This window comes from Dermacentor silvarum, chromosome 5 (assembly GCF_013339745.2).
Source record: "Dermacentor silvarum isolate Dsil-2018 chromosome 5, BIME_Dsil_1.4, whole genome shotgun sequence".
In the NCBI taxonomy this organism is placed as follows: domain Eukaryota; kingdom Metazoa; phylum Arthropoda; class Arachnida; order Ixodida; family Ixodidae; genus Dermacentor; species Dermacentor silvarum.
The window spans coordinates 12,890,051-12,899,865 of NC_051158.1; positions in this window are offsets into that span (position 1 = coordinate 12,890,051).

The following is a 9,815-nucleotide window of genomic DNA, read 5'->3' on the forward strand; positions in this document are numbered from 1 at the left end:
ATGTCGGCTACGGCCCGAACGGATGCACCACAACAAACTCGTAGCCCAGACGACGGGGCCCCTTTAATTGAAGGATGTCGTCCTATATATACATACTATATCGAGTGTGGCGCCACATCTTGGCGTCTACAGATAATCGCAGATGATGGCGGCACCTGGTGCTATTGCACGACACTACAACCACGCACAGGGAAAGAGGAACCACTTAGCAATTATCTCCTGAAAGGGGCACCACGCTCACCAATTTGAGAGGATAGAAAAAATAGGGCAATAGAATAGAACACACTGCTGCCCATGCAATCACACACAGAGCATGTGCGCTAAGACGTGACTTGACACGAATAAGGGGGGGGGGGGGGGGGGGTACTCAATATACTGACGACCTAGGAATATTTGAAAAGGATGCTGAGCGCACAACTCATACAGTTTAAAAATACGACAATTTCTCAGCAGGTAATTTTCGTTCGTTATATTTACATTTCTTTACCTCTCTACGCTTCCTTTTAAAGGCGGCGCCCTGGCCAGTAATTCATACTTACCAAATGGCGCATAGCAACTCTATGCGTGAGTTTAAAGTTCTCGTTACTTAAACAAACAGTGTGACACATCAGTTGACGTCTATAGACTACACCGCGAGATCGAGGAAGAGGGGAAGCAGAAAACGCGAACACCCCTGATCCCCAGTCTAAAATAGCCTGAGCCCAAAGTAAAACCCCGGATTATTCTTCGGTTTCGGGCCCCCGGCGCCATGCGAGGAGTTCCGTAGGCATGACGTTCGGTCAATGAGACAGTTGCAGTTTACAAAGTCGCTCGCTGCTGGCTGCCTTGGTGTCGGTCACACCGAGCTGTCGTATTAGCTGTCGCTCTGTCTCACCAAAACTGTGCATGCATTGTTCTGGAAGCTGCTGAACTGGAGTTATCGAACTACTCTTGCTTCGTTCATCCTGCAGACCGCGCCAAGCGGTGTGTACGCTCGTCGCAAAACTCGCAGGATCTCGATGGTCTCGCACGGCCTCGCTAATGTAGTCAAGCAATTCCACTGAAACTCATCAACACATAATAAAAACATCACATACTATTACCTATTGTACAATAACCCCCGTTACTATAACCAGAACACAAAAGCAGTGTATAGCAAAACGACAGCATTTCAACGCTTCTTTGAAGACACTGGCCTACACGATGAATATTGGCCGCCATGTGTAATTGTGACTGTTTCGTTCATGCGTCAGCGTGAAATTATACTTTTCTACCACTGATATCGGCAGCTTTGTTTTTCGACTAAAACTTTTCGCCGGAGACATCTACCCTTACTGTCGCCAGATTTTCTTTTTTTTTTTATTTAGGTATTACCTCATTAAGAATTGAATACTTTTATTTGTTTATTTTTGTGTTATTTAATAGCCAGTCGAAAATTAGCGCTCGTCGCCAGCTAACGGCAACAATCAATTTCTATATATTTATTTTCACCTCAAGAAAAAGATAAGAAACCCAATGTCATACAACGACTCATACAAGCGGGTATATCCCGACTCGCTCGACCAATCGTTAGCATGGATCCAAATTTATATAGCCTCCCAGATCGGTGCGAAAATGAACAGCCTCCGAGATTGCGATACGCTACGACAAGTTCGAAGGCCTTAGAGCGAATGGGAAAACCAGTAACTCTTTCCCGTTTGGGGACGTCACTTCCCCGCCTAGACTGTTTTCACGGGCTTGGTCAAACGCGCTCATGTTATTGCAGCCTTTTCACACTCGAAAGGAACTTCCCAGTGTCCACGCTGAATGTAATACAAGGATTGCGCCTTGAGGTATAAGACGCTCACTTGGAACGTGAACTACAGTGACACCTATGCGTCTCGTTCGACCGACAAGCTTATAACTGTTCTGAAAGGACCTGGTCTAAAAAAAACGAGATACCCTAACTCTGTGTGTTGTGCATTGTGTATTTTGTGTGTGTTAGGCATCTTATCGTTTCAATGTTGATTATCATTTCACATATCACCGCATTTACCTCTAGTAGCATGCTAGACGTACCCCCACAGAAACATCTGCAATTTTCATTATAGAGGCTCTATCTCTGTTTTGCTCTCTCTCTCTCTCTCTCTCTCTCTCTCATGGCAGCCAACCCAGTTGCTGCAGGCGTGTTGACACAATCAGTCCCTACTTGTGTTTCATCGGGCCCGCTAGCACTTTGTCTGAACCCGAAAACCAGGATGCCCAGACTACGAGGCAACCTGAGTAGACCTTGTAGGGTTCGTGTAAACAACGTTAAACTGAAACAGAGGAAATCGAACCCTGAACCAAATTCAATTCCGGTCCTTGCGCTCTGTCGACAGAGCCGCGAGCATGTGGCCACAGTTCATAGATTACTGCATCGGGTGTGGCACATACGTTATAGCGAGAAGTCAGACGCATCCGTATGGTGTCTACAAGACTTACGCGCCTAGACTCTAAAAAAAAAGAAAAGAAACGCTTAACCTTGCACTCGGCCGCGCAACGCTTGAAACAGCGAAGATGGGCGATCGTAGCCCAGCATTTTCCGGAAGTGCGCGCGAACTTTTCATCGTATTACTCATGATGATGATAATTTTTTCTCGCGCGTCTCGGACTTACGGCCGTCACTGCGCTTTGCATAGCGCAGCTTGCAACACCGACACCACGTTCGAATGCCGACACCGCGTTCCAGGAGAACCGCTCCGTGAATGCGTCTCTCTCGCTTTCATAGCTCGCAAAACCTCTTCACCTTGCAGAGCATGAGGGTACGAACGCGCCAGCTGTGAACGAAGACGACGACGCTCGAGAGCAGTCATATGGTTCACATAAATGCGTGTTCTGCAAGCATGGCTCTATAGCCTAGTGGTTACGACGCTAGCTTAAGGGGTTACGCGGGTTCGAATCGCGCCTCGGCAAGAAAATTTCTTTTCTTTTCTTGGTAGTGTCTTGCTACGCACCACAGTTTATGGCTGGCTTAAACAGCTTCGCTGTCAAAAGTGTACACTTATTGGGGCGCACCACTGTCCCACAACAATCATCGTCATCTGCCTTGCTTGCGTTTCCTTTTTTGAAAACTCTGCGCTCGCCAGTTTCCTGTCAGGAATGCTATGTCACACTGATAACGCGCATGCCGTCTCTGACCTTGAAGTATCGGGTGCGCAGCGTCAAAGAAACGAAAGACAGGTGCAGATTATTGCTGTGGGATAAAGACACGTCCCAAAGGGTGTAAACTGCTTTAAGAGTGCACGAACTCAAAAATGAATTATTCAGATAACGCCTAGGAAGACATTTGCGACATCCTCGTTATGCTGAGCGCCCGGAAGTCACGTTTCGCATAAGAAATACAGGAACTCTTATCTAGTCTGCACGAAAATATTGATTAAAATGGGATGGCTAGCACTCTAATCGGAGATCACGGCCATGCTCTACTTTAAAAACAAAAACTAATTGCAGCGAGAATTATGAAACACAATAGGAGAAAACAGGAAGATATTCGAGTTCAGCGAGGGAGGTTCTCAGCTTCGAGAAATCAGCACTGTTTTCTTTATTTATTTATTTTTTAAGTCTGTATAATTAGCCCCAGTGACAGGCGTCGTCCACCAGCTGTCATCCCTGTCTCACACTTCACTATGGACAGATGAACTTTACCCGACCACACTATAATCTCCTTCTCCAAAAGGGCGCGCTGCGCCGAGCAACGACTTTTAATGCGTCGTATTTCACCCTCAGGCCGAACGAGATTGGGTGTCTCAGAGGTCAAGGCTCTCCGCAAATTCGATCGTAATTGCCCCTCGTATGCGCTCTGTCCAGCCTCCTCGACGTCAGGATCGCGAAATGTGAGCGAATGCGTGAGTGAGTGTCGTCGAGGCCGCGTCGAGTCCGAGTTCGAACTTTCCTCGTCCGATCGGGGTCACCCGGAGTGGGCGCCTCGGATCGGCAAAACTGCGCGCTGACTCGCTAATACGGTGCAGTGTAGAAGAGCCTACAACGAGTTACTCACTGTTCTTAATGCGGCAGTGGTCAACAGCAGTATCCGCTCTTTCTTTTTTCTTTTCATTTCATGGTATTTATTGGAGGGCACAAAAGAATTTCATGGTTAGCGTAAACAGACAAACGAACCAATGACAATCTCTTTCTTCCACTTGCACTGTGGCAAACACACATAAAGAGCCCCTTAAAAGTTCCTATTCGTTCTTGAGTTGTGCTGCTCAGGCAACGATCAATTTTTACAGGAAACCATTAAAATGGTGGCAAGGATAAACACCTTATCAATATTAATTACTATACTGGGCTAAATTCAGCTTGGTCATATATATCCTTCTGTTGGACAATCGTATGACCGAAATTTGTTGCTGAGTGATCCGTTTTATACGCGGGGGAAGCACGCCGTGGTATACATGCAAGGCCGTGTCTAACGTAGGAAACTTTTGGATGGCACCTAATAAGTTTAGATAAATGAAGAATGACAAATCAAGGGCACCTTGAGGTTCAACTTTGAACAAGAGAAACTTTGAAGTTCGAACCGTTGCTGAGAACCCAATCATACCGCTTACGTTTTCAATGAAGTAACTTTATGCTTCTTGTGATGTATGCGATTGCTTTTCTTTACTTCATTCTAATTTTCCATATGTCACTCCTTACGTTTTTCTGTGCCTATCACTAAGTGCTCATTACCACAGTTCTGTTGTTTAAACTTCTCCCGCATCGTATAACTAAAATAGCAGAAGCAGTATCAGAGGTCGAGCTACTATCCGAAGTTTTCCGGGACCTACGTGGGTTTTAACGTATGTTCTTAACGTTATCAAGAACATATACGACCGCTAAGGCCACTCCTTCAAAACATTCATCTCTCTGCAGGCCTTGAACTGTCGTCTGCATCATGTTCTCGACTGGAGAACAGACAGCGACGTCATCGAAGATGAACACAGACAGTGCTTTAAACAAACGGCGCTCTGTTCTATGATCCGTGATGTATAGGCCTCGTCAGGATATGCACACTTTGAATGTATGCTTTTGCAACGCCTCATTGAAATATTGCACTGCATTGTACACACGTCCAAACAAAGTCAAAGTAGAAATATGCATTGTAAACACACAGTGCGCGCTTTGCTGACAGGCTGAAGCAAGTTGTAGCTGCCGCATTGGTGCACGGTTTTAGAGGCACGAAGTTTAGACGCGCGAAATCCCTTCACTCCGACGGGGGGAGTGCGCGCTGACTTTGGAAGGATTTCTGAGTCGAGGGGCGTGAAAGACAAAGGGAAAAGGACAGGGAGGTAGCGGAAATCAGCATATCGATTGGAGCGAGATGCCGCACCAAGGGACGGGTACGACGTCGTCACCGCCCACGGTCCCAAGCAACGAGGAATTCTTCATCGCTTCGTGCTTCCCTACGCCGCACTATATTATAAAGTCCGCCTTATTGCAGGCACGCAATGCTGCGAAACTTGCTATCACCACTCGGACGATCACTTGAGCTGCGAACATTGTGACCATATACTTGCAGCGCTAAGCCAAGACAAAACACAAACACGAAATTCACCGAACTGGTGGTAGATTATTGGCTATGCTTCATAATGTCAGTAAAAAACCCGACTAGCTTTCATCAATGGTAAGAGCTGCGAAAGTTCTGTACAGTAGCTTATTTCTGTCTACATAATCGGTGGGCTGCGATGTAAAGAAATCGATATTTTAGCTGCTGGCCCATTTGAGAGATAATGCTTGGGAACAGCGGAAGCCACAACGTTGCGCTGGCCATATAGTATTCACTCCAGTAACATTAAGGGACACTAAGAGAAATTTATCCTGGGCAGTATTTGTAAATTACCTTTATACAATACAAAAAAATCCATTCTTAACATGCAGTGAGGTTTAGTGAGTCAGAAATGACACAATACAAAAAAAAAAAAAGCGGCGGCGACGCCACGTTGAAGTTCTCGCACCAGCTTGCCATGGTGTCAATGATTTTGGCGGTCTGTTAAGGCCTAGTAAATCTCTGTATTATTAAATGTAAACAAATTTGTATTCTAAAGGAACCAAACAATGAACCTGGCGAAATTAGATAACATTTATTGCACCAAGGCCCAAATGGGAGATAATACACTGAAATCCACGGCTTCACACTGACGTACCGCTTATGCCGTTTTAGTGTGAAATTCGAAAAATTCAACTTTGACCCTAATTTTTTCTCTACTAATCAACCTTTTATCATGAAATTAATGAAAATAGCGTTGTGAAAGAATACTTTATCGATATAAATGTATTTAGTGTGTCTCTTTAAAAATATATCTAAACCTATCACCAGGGACGTACACATAGTCTCCCTGAAATTGCTATCTACCACGAATACCTGGCATAAAATTACGTGCTGTGACAACACCCGTTTGCTCCACCCCCCGCGCCGGTCAACTGCGCGCGAGAACCCCCCCCCCCCCCCCCCCCTTCTCCGCCAGGAAACATTCCTGGCTACCTTACTTCCTCTCGGTACTTGTTCTGGGCTAGCATTCACACTTATGGGGGGAAAGGCACAAATCCACATGAAGAAACGACCTGACCGGAAACAGTATATCGTTATACATGTGGTTTCACGTTCTTTTCCACCCCCTTAAAGCGACACTAAAGGCCAATTCCAAGTCCGCGTGGACTGTTAGAATAGCATTCCAGAAACCTCGCAGCGTTTGTTTCGTACCAATTGAAAATCGCGTCTGAAGGGTCAGCATACCTTTAGCGTAATTCAAATCGCCCGCCCCCGAGCGGGGAGTGGTGACGTTGCATGCGCCATCACCACCCTTTACTGCCGTTTGTGAGTGAAACGGCGCCCGATAGACGGCGTTACGGTTCTCAGGGCCAAAACGGAAAAACCGAGGAGAAACCGAGGCAAGAAAGAGCGTTGGATTGGCTGCCGCAGCTGCTCTTGGTCAAATGGCGTGGACCGTTCGGGAATCCCGCGACATCACATGGACGTGGAATTCTTTGTTAATTGAAGTTTGTGTGAGTTTCGCAAGGGGCAGCAAAACCAGCGCCGCACTACGCGATTACGAAACTACTGAAACGTGGAAGCGCGGGAGGCGCAGAGTGGAGAAAAAACTTTTCGGCCACCCGCATCATTGTAAAGGGTAACATCAATTAGTTCTTTTTTTTTTTCTAAGTATCAAACAGAACTGGACAGGTCGCATTTTCTGTCGTCTTATAATGCAATACCATTATCTTTTTTACGAGCGGTTGAGTACTAGTGACAAAAATATAATGAGTGGCTTCGTCATCAGGCTAGCACTTGTATCTTTCGGAGGAGTCTCTAATCGTGTCCTGCATTTAGCTCAATTTCTCGGTTACTAAAGCTCTGTTCGCGATAATATTGATGGCTTAGACGCTCTGGAGCACTAATCTATCACTTTAGCTTGACTTAATATTCTGTTCCTTTAAACTTGGTAGCGCAGCCATCGGGCGCTCTAGACTTGGAGTGTGGACGTCTGTATTCCTCCCGGTGCACAAATGTTGCCACACCTATTTCAATTCACACTACGCTTTGCTGCGCGGAAATTACAGCGGTCGACGTTCGCACAAATGTGAACGCAAAGTGTTGTACGGGGTGCTTGTGTGTTTTCAATTCCCATGCGGCGTTTCTGTATGTTTGTACTTCATTTGCAAATCAGATGTTGAAAAGCAAGCGTTGAGCGTCGCCAAGTTGCCCTTTCATTCCACGCCGATTTCTATACATAGCGCTGCTGCGGATGGTTTGTTTCTTTTAAAAAGAATTGCCAAACGCCGTTACATTTGGTTAACCATTCTTACCAGACCTGCTTCGTTTGCCTATAAAACATTTGCAAATCGACGGTAAACGTTGCCATCGTTTCCGAGATAATCAAACCAATCAATCAATAAATCAATATACTCAGATTTCTCTACATTGCGCTTGTGGGGATGATGGATAACGGGAGATTGTGTACAGCGCTCCGGCTTGTCGTTCTTCCCTTCGTGCTTGTCTTTCGCGCTGCTTCTGTGTGTATAGCGCTCTCTGACAGCCTTTACGAGGATGCATCATGGTCCCTACTATCTTTTTTTTTTTTTTGTCCCCAGGAAGTGCCCTTAATTCTGGCGGGCGACAACATTGACCCTTCCGGCCGACCATCGCCAAGTGAGAAAGGAAGACGTGGCCGAGTGGCTTTTCTGCGACTTGCCCCTTGCTGCGCGCAAAGTTCGTCGAGTGCTCGCCCAAGGAGAACACAGGGTCTCGGGTCCTCGCGCGAGGAGTCTAGCGTCGTTCTCTTGATCGCTACAGGTGAGGGCTTCAGGGTCGCCAGGTGCTGGCCCGAAAAAAAGTACGTCAGCATGTTACACTCCTGTAACACGTGTAGGCGAAAGCCTACTGCTCACTTGGTAATGCGCCGTCTCGCATCGTCGCGTTGCTGCTTTCGCAGTTCGGCTCGTTTTCGACGCTTGGCTGCGGCTTCGTGCGCTCGTATAGCGGGTTCAGACTGGCGCCAACGATGTTTCTGTTCGACTTTAAATTGCGTCCTCTCAGCAGGGGATTCAAACGTATCCTGTTCCGTGTGGTGCGTGGGGGATTTCAGTGAAAGTATGCACTGTTCGCTTCACTTTGCAGAGTGCTTGCAGCCTCGGCCTTACGGGGGTATGTGCCACTGCATTTGTTGCTGGCTTACGGGGGTATGAGTCATTGCTTACGGGGGTATGAGCTAATCAGAGGGTCACGTGTTATTTTTGGTACCACTCGACTAGACGCGGCGTTTCTGTACCTTGTATGCGTCATTCCAATGAATGTATTCACTGTTCTCTTCACTTTTCTGAGTGCTTGTAGCCTCTACATCACGAGAGGGAGCCGTTGCATTTTTGCTTGCTTAAAGGGCTATGAGTCATTGCTGATGATGACACTTTTTCTACCACTGGACAGGATGACGGCTTTTTTTTTTTTTTTTAATGCCATCAACGGTATGAGCCACTTAAGGCTTTCACCTTACCAAGTATACGATTCCGTTTCAGTCAGTTTCAGTCGCAATATAGAAGGGTATTTGTGCAGGCGTGTGACTACAAGCCTGTAAATATTTTTTGTTAGTGCGTTTGTGTTTGTGTACGTATAGTGCATGTGTGTGCGTTTAGTGCATGTGAGTGCGTTATGTTTTTGTGTTTATCTCACTCCCTTTCATTCATGCCTCACAATCGCGCCTAGAGATGCCAGGACTTTCGCTAGGTCAGCTTTTCTATCTCTCTCCTTCTCATGAATTCCGAAGAAAATAAACAAGGTACAAATACAAACGTATAAGAAAGGCTGAGGGCGTCCGTTCTGAACAAGTCACACAAACAATGACAAATTGCAATAGAAGCGATTTGCTGGAAGACGTGGGCATTGTTCAGACCAACACGGGACGAAAAGAAAAAGAGGCACACAGGACAAGTGCTTGACTCGTCCGTCCCGTCTTCCCTTAGTCTCGTGTTTTCCACTTCATCATCGTCAAATACGCTTCACCAACTACCCCCAAAAGAATACCTTTCTGGAGGTGGGCACGATTGCATGCGAAAGTACATGTACAGTTATATAGTTTCCTAAGTTCTATTAATTAAAATTCTATTTTTTATCACTTTACGGCACATGATTTAATTGCTAGAATTGAAGCACGGCACTAAGGAATTTATGTACATTTAGCATGAATCCAAAGTGCTGCATCATTTTCGAGATCTCCATCCCCAAAATGTGCTATAATATACGAGTACTTCGGCATTACAGTTAGCTTTGTCCCGCAATGCACGCAAGGAGGCTCCTGGGAAAATAAAAATCAAGGGTCAACCAAATGTCGACTCTAAACTCA